We start from the raw sequence: 13,604 nt of genomic DNA, 5'->3' as shown, positions 1-13,604 counted from the left end.
CCGTCTGACTCTCCATCGTCATAATCCGGGTCGGATACGCTACGTCCCCTTGTCGCGTCTTCATTAGCCGCTATGACGACTCTACAGTCTCGGTTTGGCTCTGGTGCTTTGGAGCTTTCTTCATCAAGTTGTTGGCTGGTCTTCGTGCTTAGAGAAATCCGCTCCTTTAAATCTTGATTTTCTCTGGCCAACAGGGCTACAGCTTCTGCGTAAACCTGCTGGCTCTTCCTCAGTTCCTCAAGCTCAGCCATTAGTCGGTGTGATTGGTTGGACCCCTGATTGGGAGTCCCAGCGCGTGCTACTACAGCCATGGTGCCGCCCTCCTCCATGGTCTGTACTAAAGGTGGTAGGGGTTCAGCTTCGGTTGCTGGTATTTCCAAATTGGGGTGAGCGCCCCTCTGCGGTGCTAGAGCCGCCGGTATGGTTTGATTTTGATCATTTGTTGGTGGCATTCCAAAAGTTAGAAGGTGCGCGGGTTGGAATGTTCTGGATTCATCCACCCTTTCTCTTGGTTGATTAAGTTGACTCATGGCGAAGGTATTGCTAGCCTCCGCAGCCTTCGGGACTACCGCAGCCTCCCCGTACTTTGTCGCTGCTTCTCTGAGAGCCGTCGCTGCAACTGAATTAGCGTTCATAGGTGAAGTGATTTCCGCAGTATCTTGCCTTCGATTGGTCATTTTAGCTTTATCTCCTTTATGCTTGCTTCGGGTGATGACCGGGGTTGTCCTGGGTGTTTCTTTTAACAAAGCTTTGGATTTTCCTGCTTCCTGCGTCTTTTCCATCACGTGCCCTTTTGTTGATAATGAAATCTCGCCGAAACTTGCCTTCTTTACTCACAATACGTTCTTTCTGCATAAGTTATTTCAAACAACAAAAACGGGAATATCCGCGTGAAGCGGGTTAGTTGGCGAAATACAATCTTCCAGGAGAGAATTAATACACGCAAGTTATAATATACGGGTTAAAGTTTTATTAAAGGAGATCCTTAGTATAAAAACTACGAAAATTGTAAATCCTCCGATTAGAACAATAACTCTTATCGAAGATAAAAGGTGGGTTTTTGAACATAATACAGTTAACGAATGATCTATACGGTCCGAGCTGATAAATCAGAGCAATCATATGCCAATTTAAAATGAAATCACAGGACAAGATAAATCTTTTACCGGGACGAAGTCCCTGTTTCTAGCGCCAAATTGTGAGCACACAAACCACGAGGGGGTCCGAACGCTCACAATCAATCATTATCATCTAAAGAGATTGTGATGATGATATCCTGGTGTTGATTCATTGGCTCAAAACCTTCGGGTTTATCATGGCCTCATCTAACAACTCCATGCGAGGCGTTTGCGCATGGGATATAAGTATTAAGGAAAAAAAAACATATAAGTAAACATCCATGGAGCTAAATAAATGTAAAGTGCTGAAATGTAAATAAGACCAAGGTTTACGTGGTTCAGCACTAAGGCCTACATCCACGGGGTTTGTTGTTTTACTATGTTCTTCACGGTTACACGAATAGTCGAATGACTTTTGGGTTTACATGTTTCTCTCTTCTAAGTGATTAACTTACCCTTGCAATCTCTCTCTCTCTCTCTCTCCTTCTCTTCCTGATTTTTCCGATCCCCCTTCCTCTTGGTGGAGATGGGGTATTTATAAGGTTAGAATGTGGGACCCATCTCTGAAGACCGTTGGAACCTTATCTTCTTGTGTCCTTGCGTCCATCACGCGGAGGTCTGCGTTTGCCCCTTGATCCCGCAGAGGCATCCTCGCTCGTTCCACAGGTTGGTCGACATGTACACTGCTCAGAGTGTTTAATGCGGGTAGTTGAGGGGTCTGCTCGTGTCAGACAAGTGTCTTCTGCCCCTATCAGTTCGTGTCAGCTAACTTTCTCTCCACCGTTGATCTTAGCTTCTCTTTTGGGGATGAGATAAAGTAACTCCTCGGGGTTTATTTGGTGTTTCGTGACGCATCATGTTTTGATGTTTTGGCCTGCATGCTTTCCACGTATCTTTTTATATACACGTGTCTGATAGTGAGATATATGTGTACACACTCATATCACAATATATAAGGTTCTCAATTAAGATGCTTATGAATGTACTTATGAATGTAAGCATTCAATTTTGGTAGATCATGGTGGGATGGACAGGATCATTTGGAGGTTCACTAAGCTGGGGAGTGAAATACAGAATCATTTCATAAACTCTTATGTAGTATGGAGGTCAGTCCTCTACTAGCACTGTTTATAAGTTACCATGCAAAAGAATGTGGCAGGCTAAATATATTGCTCCAAAAGTTGTTGTAAAGTATTTATTCACAAGTTGCTGCAGCACGTTGATCGTGCTTGATGTTGTTGTTCTGAAAAGGACGAGGACTTGGATCACTTGTTTATCAGCTGACCCAGAGTCAGAGCTATATTTTTTGAATGATCTTTGACAATAGCAACACTCTAATACAGTCGATTCATCTTACTGCGATTTGATTTATTTATGTCCATTTATTTTTTTTATAGTTTGGTTTAGATTCAAATAACACATTTCGTTGATTAAATAATGTTTCTTTTTTAATATCCAGATCCGATCGGGAAATATTAAATGATGAAAGGAAAAATTCACAAATTTGCGTCTTCCCAATCTTACATGTAAAGAAAAAGCAAAAAAGAACTTCTTGATAAATTTAAGAAACTTGAGACGACGAAACTAATCATTTCGCGTGACATTTCTGATCAATGAAATCCTGAACTTGTTTAAAAAACAAATTACTCTCAGGCAATTCAGGAAAAAGATAAAAAGCATGTATAGCATCTAAAAACTCCACCAAATCCACATCTTTGCCACATTTCTTTAAACCTTGATAGTTTCTCCTTTGCCAATCTTTTAATGGATCAAATCCACCAATCACCACTACAGTGTGAGGAAAATCTACCAACCCTTTCATATCCTGAACCGAGTGAACTGATCCGAATACATTCACCGCTTCATGATTCCGGTCACATCCTTCCGGTACGAACACTTTCCATAGCCAATCTGTACGGGGAAGAGATATCAACGGGGCATCTTTTAACCGGATTTCTGATTCAGTCCGTTCTTCACCCCCGAAGAAGGGTTGAATCTGGATTAGTCCGACGACTTTCATTTCCTGAAACGTGTAACGGGATGCTCTTACTGCGACATGATGTGCTGTATTAGCACCGGCACTATCTCCACCGAGAAAACACTGGGACAGATTTGCATTTGCCGGGAAATTACATTGTTTCCCGTCGATGAACTTCAACACATCGAATCCGTCGTCGTACTGGCAGGGCTACTTGAACTCTGGTGAGAGACGGTAGTTAACAGAAACAACGATCGCAGAACTCTCACTTGCGAAACGACGGCATACGGCGTCGTAACCAACAGAAGCAGCGGACAGAAAAGCGAATCCTCCGCCGTGAAAGAAGATGAAAACAGGTAGAAGAGCAGCGTCTGCGGTGGTGGTGGAGGCTACGTTAGTAACTGCTGATGTTGTTTTTGGTGCGTAGAGACGGAACTAGAGGTTACGAGATGGATCGACAGTGATATCAGTGATGTTGAGTCCGCGGGTTGGTTGCGCTGGGATTTTCGTGTCGAAGAAATTAAAGGGAAAACGATTGACAGTGCCGTTGTTGCGGCGTGAGAAATCAATGACTCTTCAGAGGAGTAATGTAGAAATCTTTGTTTTCCATGGAAGAACTGGTGCTGAAGATGGGTTTGGTGTTGACATCTCCCAATTTCGCACTCACTCTTATCTGCTCACCTTGAATTTCTTACCCATTCCTACATTAGACTTATATTGTGATTTGGTTCAATTTTAAATAGATCATGTGTGGCATGAGTCTATATATGGTGGGTCAAGGATCATTTTATGGATATAAAATTAATGATTACATGTTGAGTAGTTCTAGACAACAATCAACACAAAAACACCACTACTCTAGAACAATATGTACCCAAATGAAAGGTGATGATGTACCGAATGTCATGGAACCCGATATTTTATGTACTCAACATGTTATAAAAACTATGTACCGTTCAAATGGACGATGAACAATGTTAAAACAACCACTCATATGTTTTACTAGCCTGGCCTGGTACCTGCCCGAACGGTCCGGTTTGGTATCCGTTTAAATTTTTAAAGGTTTTTGTTTTAATGTTAGAGCAAAGTGTTATATGTTTGGGTTATATTTTGGTTTATAATTCTTATTTTCATTTCTATTTTACATTTAGAATATTAATTATTTAGGATTATTTTAGCTCATAGTTCATTTATTCTCCGAATTATAAATAGAAGTTAAATCAGATATCACAGAATTTTGAAAACTCAAAAAAACCGGAGCCTGGCCTGCTTATAAAATGGGCTTTGGACAAGTTTTGGGCCTCAAAATAACTGCTTCTACCCGGCCTGACGGGCTTTTTGGGTAGCTGATTATGAGGTCTCTCTGGCCTAGCCTGCAGTAAAAAGTGGATCGGGCTGCCCGGCCTAGCCTAATTTACATCCCTAGGGATAGCATAACAACCATGATAAATACTATTAGGAGATGGTTAAATAAGAACATACACGAAGAAGATGGTCAGGTGAAAAGTAGCTCAAACTAAGGGATAGACTGTTTAAAAATTAAAAATACTATGAGTAGCTACAATAATAAGTACTAGTCATGTGAATGGAGGAGTGTCGATAATTCTGTTTAACTACGCAGGAGGATTAAATAAAGCCATTACATGGTTTGACGGGAGCTAAGGAAAATTTTGAATGGCAGCAAACCCATGAAGACGCTTTTCAGTTACTAAAAAGGAATATTTCAGAAGCACTGGTATTGGAATTGCCTAACTTACAACGTACTTTTGATGTTGAGACCCACGTTTCTACCTATGCAATGGGAGGAGTGTTGTTACAGGATGGTAAACCAGTGGAGTACCATTCAGAATTGTTCTCAGGTGCTATTAAAATCCAAGCATTGGTGAGTGTATCTCTTAGGTAAAGAAGTAGTGGTACATTCAGATCACAAACCATTGGAGTATCTAAACGCACAGACGAAACTACAACAAGCCCGACACATAAAGTGGATATCTTACTTGATGAGTTTCAACATTCTCATTAAGTACAAGAAGGGAATAACAAACAAGTTGGCATATATGTTGTCTCGACCACCAATCCGTGCATTAATGGCGACCGTGAGAATTCATCCGATTGTTCCTCAAGAGTATGCAGAGTCATAGGCATCTAGCAAAGACTTCAAGAAGGTGTTAGAAGGGATAAAGAGTGGTTTGAAAAGCGAGTTTGAACTCCGGGATGGACGTTATAAGAGGGTCAATTACTTTTCATTCCAGAAGATGAATATCGTTTACAATGGTTGAGAGAGGCACACACATCCCGAGTTGATGGACACTTTGGGATGAATAAGACTCATCTTAACCTTCGTCGTTATGTATTTTGTAAAAAGATGCAAGGTAATGCGGCTTAGTTGGTTAGAAGGTGTAAATTGTGCAGCACATCTAAACCTTCCAACAGGACACATAAGTTATATCTACCATTAATAGTACCATCAAGTCCTTGTGAGAGTATTTTTATGGATTTTATTGGTGGATTATCAAAGACCAAGTATGGTTATGATTACTTGTTCGTTGTGGTCGACGGATTTAGCAAGATGATTGCATTAATTCTATGTACAAAGACGGTAATGGAAGCCGGTGCATCACAACTCTTCTTTGAGCATGTGTGGATGCATTTCATCCACAAACAGACGGACAAACAGAAGTGGTCAACAGGACTATGGTTCACATGTTAAGGGGATATAATTCCAAGCATCCTAAAACTTGGGTTCTAGTCGTCGGAAACCCTTCCCCGCGCGAGAGAGGATCAAGTGCGATCATGACTACGAGTGCCACGCCACCGTTATCGAGATAGTTGGTCCGTGGGCTTACGGTTGGATTCCTGGTCCCCGCGGTTGGCGGCCTACCGAGAGTAGTAAGCCACGCGAGTCTCCTCCTGTTCGCTATGGAGATTTCTGTCCCTGGCGTCTGAACTTTGCGGGTATGAATTTTCCTTATGCCCTTGACGTCGTATTGGGACACGAGGAGGAAGGTTCTGGTGCTATACTTCCACCGAAGAATACCTCAACTGCTCAGGTACGCGGATTCTAGCTGCGCTTCTCTTTTAGAACTTCATCAGTCGGGAAAAATAATTCTTTTTGTGGTGTTGGTTTCAGGTGTTGAAGAAGAAAAAGATTAGGCCGAAGCAGTCTTCTACTATTGTGATGGGAGAGGCTGAAGCCCAAGAAGAAGTTACTAGTCCAGTGAACGAAGAGTTTGCTGAGGATCAGATTACATATGGGGAGGAACGTACTGGTACCTGCTGGTCATGTTGGTGATGAAGGAAGGAACAAATCCGTGGTGGCTGATGACGTTGTTATCGGGGATGTTTCCGTCCCTGCTGGTGATGCCGCGGATACCCTTCCCGCTTCTCAAGAATTTTCTTTTGATCGGATGTACTCCACGGGGGAGTTCTTTGACGAAGCCCTCGATTTTCCCGAGGACTTCTCTTTACTTTCCCCCAATGATGATTGGGATGTTCTTGGTGGTGATGGTAATGGAGACACTACTGTAGAAGATGGTGGTGCGGAGGAGCATGCCAACATTTGTGCTGAGGGGGTCGTGTCAGAGAAGGGGAAATCGGTCATCGATGCGCCTGCTGATAATCTTCCACAGTCGCCGACGTCTGAGGGTGAGGACGCCATCATGGATTGGTTCAAGGAAAAGAATCTTCTATTTGTCTCTCATCCCGCCCCTGTTTTTGCTGGGGAAAAGGAATCAACCGTGTATACCCGTCGCATGATGGAGATGTCTTCTAAGGCGCGGGTGTCTAAAGCCTGGGGAAAAAGGTTGAGTGTTCCCGAAGCTACCCTTGTGTCGGAGCCTCCTACTTCCGTTGCCGATATGATGGTCATCGCCGACGGGTATCAATATGGCTTTCCGCAGCAGCGTGTGTTGGAGGTAAATTTTCGTATATACTTTTTCGTGGCGATCAAATGCTTCGGTGAAATAACGTTTTATCATCTTGATGTGTAGATGATGAGGAGTGAGCATTGTAACCATGTGTTGTATCAGTTCTTCAAAGCGAAATCTCTGAAGCTCGAGGCTAAGCTTCGTCACAGGAAAAAGGAATTATCTGCGGCTGAGGTGGAAATAGAAGAACTGAAGAAAAGCCTTAAGGAGAAAGAAAAGCTGGGTGAAGCAGAGGCCGGTCTTCGTTCAGAGCTTGTTGCTGTGCGCGTTGAGTTAGAGCAAACTCGCAGCCAAGTTTCAACTTTCACAGGTTTGGTTCTTTTCCCTCGCAGTATGTCGTCATTCTTCTATTTCTTAGTTGTTCTGTCTGAGTCTCCCCACCCTATCTCCAGTGGGTGGTGTCCCCGAGCTGATATGGCTTCGAAACGAAAGAGATCGGCAAAAATCTCGTATTAGAGATCTGGTTGAGAAAATTAAAAATGAAGCCAAGAAATGGGATGCTCGGGCTGAGGTATGGCGCGAGCGGCATGTTCAGATGGTCGACATGCAAAATCTGTACAACCATGATCGTGCTTTATTTAATGGCACACTGCTGTGGACACGTGATAATCTGCGGGAAGTCCGTGAGCGTACTTCCTTGTTGGAATCTAGGATTCAGCTGCTGGAAGAAGAATTACAGACGGCTCGATACATTCCTCTTTCAGGGGTCCAGGATAATATGCTCTGTCTTTCCAAAGAAAAAGATGATGCTCGTGCCGAAGTCTACGCTCTCAGCAATGCTCTTGCCGCATCCCGTGCCGACGTAGCTCGTCATGCCGAGTCTGAGAGGAATCTTGAAGTGTGCATGTACAGACTTAGCAAAGGGGTCTCAGAGATAAATAAAGAGGTCGACCACCTTCGTCATATGGACTCGATGAAGCAGGTAGAATTAGATGCCTGTCAATTTACTCTCACCAACCTTCAACTAGACTATAAGAAATTATCCGCGGAATATGATCATCTTGATGAAGCGCGAGATGCTGGTTGTTAATGAGTATGAAGAGGCTTCGGCTTGTGTCGAAGGTATAATCCCATTTCATCGAGTGTGACCATGTTTTTTTTCTACGCTAACTCCGTGGTGTTGTCTTTTTCAGAGCTCGAGGGACGCCTTCGCGTCACAAATGAAAAACTTGAAAAGGCTCAATCTTCCTTAGCGCAGCAGGAAGAACAGACCAATCACTTCAAGAATTTAGCAGCAACCCGCGAGGTGGCCGTTGGTGCTGCTTCTAGAGAAGTGAATCGGCTATCTTCGTTATTATCCCAAGCCCAACAGCGGACAACAGTTATTAAGCACAAGGCTCGTTGTCAATTGGCCGAGGAGACGAACAAGATGCTAGAGAGGATAGAACTTGGCTTAAAGAACGAGCATGGTCTCGTGAAGAACTATCCTCGTCGTCCCGTTCCTTCTGCCTTGTCCGGCTCCTCGGGACCCTCTTCTGGTGGGAGTGTCCCTTCAAGTCTTCGGAATAATCCTGCCGATGGGGCAGCAATCTAGGTAGAGACCGCAACATTTTGTAGGGTCCGCGGCATCCTTATCCTTCCCTTTTTGTAATCATGTAACAAGAATATTTTTTGCTGATATCCTGTAAAAGGAATATTTTTTGATGTGTATCCTTGAATTGGTCTTTCACCTCTTGTAATCATCCATTATGAAATGAATCCTCTTCTTGATATACCTGCAATGTTGGTTTGTTTTTATTTTAAGCATTTGTGAAAAAACAAAACAAAAGTTTTTAAGTGTTTGGGTGCGATACTGAAGGAAGGTACCTTCGTGATCGTCTTGAGACCTGTCACCCCGCTGGCGAATCCTAGGCCAGAGGATTCCCAGACGGTGGGGGGCGGGGCAACTTTCTAGGATATGGGATTAAAATATTTACACACCCATTCCGTCGACCCGTTGCCTTAAGATTGGTTGGGTATCTCTTTCTGCTGGGTGCCTTCCCCCTGGTCCTATACTTATGGACACTGATGGGGGAGCCCTGAGGAGATTGTAGATTAACTACTTTCCCCAATATTATCGGTAGATTCCGCTGACTTGATAATTTGAAAGCTTGTTTGATTGATAAGTTGAGGCCTGCAATTCCTCTTCCAGAGATAGAAACATGTGGAGCGGTCAGGCTCCCTTCTTCTTCTGGTACACTCCAAGAAGATTCAAATCTGTGTTGCTCCTATGGGAAGTATGGTTTGAGCCACTTAGCATTCCAAGGATGCCGGAGGACTTCGCCTTTTTGATTACGAAGGTAGTAGGAACCGTTACCCGCAACGTCGTGTATTATAAAAGGTCCTCCCCACGTGGGTGCTAACTTTCCCCATTTCTTTTCTTGCTGATACCGTGGGATTGTTCTCAACACATACTGCCCCTCTACAAAATTCCGCAGCTTTACCTTTTTGTTGTACTCCCTTGCTAGTCTTCGTTGATAATTTTCCATCTTTTGTAATGCTACTTCCCTTCTTCCTTCCAAGTCGTCCAACCTTTCTAACATCATATCTGTTGTGAGGTTTTTCTCCCAAGCTTCGGTCTTCGTGGTTGGCATGAGGATTTCCGTAGGTATGACTGCTTCAGCTCCATAAGTTAGAAGAAACGGGGATTCCACGGTGGCGGATCTTCGTGTTGTCCTGTATGCCCATAACACATTGTGCAGTTGTTCGCACCATCTTCCCTTATGCTCGTCTAATTGTTTTTTGAGTATAAGGGCGAGGATATTGTTGGTAGCTTCCGCTTGTCCGTTGCTTTGGGGGTATATGGGGGTGGAATTGTTCTTTCTTATTTTGAAAGTATCGAAGAGGATGTCTATATTTTTCCCTGTAATTGCTTGCCGTTATCAGATACAATTTCAGCGGGTATACCAAATCTGCAAATGATGTTCTGGAATATGAAAGTAAACACATCCGCGCCTCTGATCCTGGCCAAGGCCTTAGCCTCCACCCATTTACTGAAATAGTCCGTGGCTACTATCAAAAATCGTCTCTTCCCTGATCCTTCGATGAAAGGCCCGACGATGTATAATCCCCATTTTGCAAATTGCCACGGGCTATTGACGGAGTTTAACATTGTTGCCGGCGCGTGGATCTTTTTTGCGAAGCGCTGACATTCTTCACATCGTCGGGACATCCTCGCGGCATCTTGTATCATTGTCGGCCAGTAATATCCTTGCGTTTTTGCTTTGTCAGCTAGTGATCTCATGCCGCTATGATTCCCCGCGTCACCATAATGGATATCATTTAGAATTCGATGCCCCTCTTTCCGGGACAAGCAACGTAGTAATGGTCCAAGGAAGGATTTCCTATACAGGACCCCATCCCGAAGATCATATCTTCCCACTTTGGAGAGTATCTTCCTAGCTTGTTTCTGATCCGCAGGTAAGCTTCCTTTTTCGAGAAAGGCATGTATTGTCACCCTCCAGTCATCTTCGTTGCTGAAGTCTTCGTCTTGATTTGCTCTTGACAGGATATCCTCTTCGTCAAAGTTATTATGGATGTCTTCTCCTACCTGGTCTTCGATATTTTCTTCCACCGTATCTTGATTGGTAGCGAAGGAGAATTGAGATGCAATCGAAGGCTCGTATACCCTTGCTATTTTAATAGCTTCGGAATTTTTATCCCTCGGCATGGATGATATATATGCTAGGGCATCCGCGTGCCTGAGGTCCCTTCTGCATAAGTGCCGGAACTTAATGTTCGGGATTTGTGATGCCAATGTTTGGACCAAGGCCATGTAAGCTGAGAGGGTGTCATCGTACACATTATACTCGAGCCCTATTTGCCGTATGACAAGCTGCGAATCACTTGTCAGCCTTACATCGGTTACCCCCATCTGTATTATTATACGTAGGGCGTGTACGACAGCTTCGTATTCAACAATGTTGTTGGTATGCTCTTTGAATTCCAATCTAAGTGCCTGTATAATCCTTTCTCCAGTTGGGGTGATAATGAAAATGCCTATTCCTGCTCCTTCCTTATTTTTAGATCCGTCGATAAAGACTTCCCATTGTCTTTGACTCGCAGGTTCGAGGATATCCATTGGATCCTTGATTTCTTCCTCGGCTTCTGGTATTCCCTTAATCTCTTCGTCGTTGTCAAGGGGGAGGTCTGCTAAGAAATCTGCCAGAACTTGGGACTTCTGAGAATGTTGAATTTCATGAATGATGTTGAATTGGTCCAGATGGGTGTTCCATTTGGCTATTCGTCCCACTTTTCCCGTGCTTTTGAGGACTGCTTCCAATGGTGCTTTGCATGGTACCCTGACGAGGTGAGTTAGGAAGTAGGTTCTCAGTTTTTGGGTAGCCCATACCAGTGCGAGGATGAGTTTTTCAATCTTAGTATAATTTCTTGCCGCAGAATTGAGGGTCTTGCTGACATAATAGATAGGCTGTTCTACCTTTGTATTGGTTTTGACTAATACCGCGATGACTGCATCCTCCGTTGCTGCTATGTACAGTGCCAAAACCTCATCAGGGTCTGGCTTCTGCAGGATCGGGATTGAGGCTAGATGTTCTTTGATTTTTTGGAATGCTTCCTCGCATTCAGCGGTCCATTCGAACCTGCTCCCTTTTTTGAGAATATTGAAGAAATGTTTGCATTTGTCCGAAGACCGTGCAATAAATCTGCCCAATGCTGCTATAGACCCATTGAGCTTCTGCACTTCCTTTAGATTCTTTGGGGACGACATCTCTACTATGGCTTGAATATTTGTTGGGTGAACCTCGATGCCCCTTTTTGTTACCAGATACCCGAGGAACTTCCCCGAGGTGACACCGAAAGTACATTTCTCCGGATTCACTTTCATGTGATGCTGTCTCATTGCTTCGAAGATATTCCTCAGGTCCTGGTGGTGATTTTTACGCAGCTTGCTTTTGACGAGCATGTCGTCCACGTAGACTTCTAGGGTTCCTCCAATCCATGGCTTGAAGATAGCATCGACCATCCTTTGGTATGTTGCCCCTGCGTTTCGAAGTTCGAAAGGCATTCTGGTATAGCAATAAAGGCCATGTGGGGTATAGAACGCTGTGTGTGGCTGATCTTCTTCTGCCAGGGCTACTTGGTTGTAGCCAGAATGTCCATCCATGAATGATAGTTCTTCGTATCCTCTTACTGCTTCTACCAGCTGGTCTATGCTCGGTAGGGGATAGCTGTCCTTTGGACATGCCTTGTTGAGATTAGTAAAGTCGATGCATATTCTAACCCCTCCATTTTTCTTAGGAACAATGACCATGTTGGAGATCCAGGTAGGATACTTGACTTCCTTGATAAATCCTGCGTCTAGTAGCTTCCGAAGTTCTGTTTCTACTGCCTCATGATACTCTGGAGCCACTTTTCGTATTTTCTGCCTGAACGGGGGCGTGCCCGGTTTGATGCGTAGTTCATGTTGGATTACTTTTGGGTCAATCCCCGGCATATCTCCTAACCTCCAGGCGAACACATCCGCATATTCCTTAAGTAATTTGGTTAAGGAATGTTCTCTTCCTTCGTCTATTATGGTCCCGATTTTGATCATCTTCGGGTCTTCTTCCGTTCCTATATTGATTTCCTTTACGGGTTCTACTGATGTGAACACAGGCTTCGGGTTTCCGAGGACTGGGACGCTCTTTAATTGCTATTTAGCGTGTTTCTGTTCTTCGCTGGTTGTTGAGGTACTTGTTTCTGTGCTTTGGACATTACCATCTTTCGTCAAGCCCTTTCCTGTAGTTTCCTTAAGGAACAGGTCTACGGCCTTCTCTTTCGCGGTTTCTTGATTTTTTACTCTTCGAATTTTTCGCTGCTCTTCTTGATCATTGTTGATATGATCCTGAGTGGCCTGGCACTCTCGCGTAGTGATCCGATCTCCCTTGATCTCCATTATTCCCTCAGGTGTTGGAAATATGAGATATTGGTGGTATGTTGCCGCAACTCCTTTGAGCTTATGTATCCATTTTCGTCCAATAATAGCGTTGTAGGGGGAAGGGGTGTCCACCATACTGAATCGGGTTTCCAGTTTCATGGGCCCTGCGTTAACCTGCAACACGATGTCTCCCAAGGGCTTCGTGGCTGCTCCATTGAATCCGTAGATGGTGTGATAAGAGGTCATTAACTGTTCATCATGGAGCTTCATCCGTTTGAATGCATCATAGAATAGGACGTTTACAGAGCTTCCCCCGTCTATGAGGATCTTTTTGAGGTTACATCCAGCTACTGGTAGTGTTAGGACCAAGGGATCGTTATGGTCTTCCATATCTTCTTCGATATCCTCGGCATCGAAGATGATAGGAGATTCCATCCATTCTTCGTGTTCGTCCACCGCTATCCCATCGACCTTATATAACTCGCAGCGGTCTTCGAATTGCTTTCGTAACCTTTTTCCAATCTGCGTTGTGAGTGAGGGTCCTGTGGCTTCGGAACACGAGATGGTGTTGATTGTTCGGTTTCCTTCCGGAAGTTGGACTGGTTTAGTTCGCTTGGATCTGTCCTCGGTAACATCCTTTCGTACGTAATTTTTGAGCTCTCCCGCATCAATTAATTTTTGGATCATTATTTTAAGGTTGTTGCACTTTTCGGTCTGGTGTCCGT

The 13,604-nt window shown here is 44.0% G+C and overlaps 1 pseudogene; it reads right to left on the bottom strand.

Annotated features, from left to right (window-relative positions):
• Positions 1-2,651: 2,651 nt before the first annotated feature.
• Positions 2,652-3,760, bottom strand: LOC113328748 (annotated as a pseudogene).
• Positions 3,761-13,604: the final 9,844 nt, after the last annotated feature.

The sequence above is a fragment of the Papaver somniferum genome, unplaced genomic scaffold (genome assembly GCF_003573695.1).
Source record: "Papaver somniferum cultivar HN1 unplaced genomic scaffold, ASM357369v1 unplaced-scaffold_114, whole genome shotgun sequence".
NCBI classification, from domain to species: Eukaryota; Viridiplantae; Streptophyta; class Magnoliopsida; order Ranunculales; family Papaveraceae; genus Papaver; species Papaver somniferum.
This window is presented reverse-complemented; position numbering and strand designations above follow the sequence as displayed.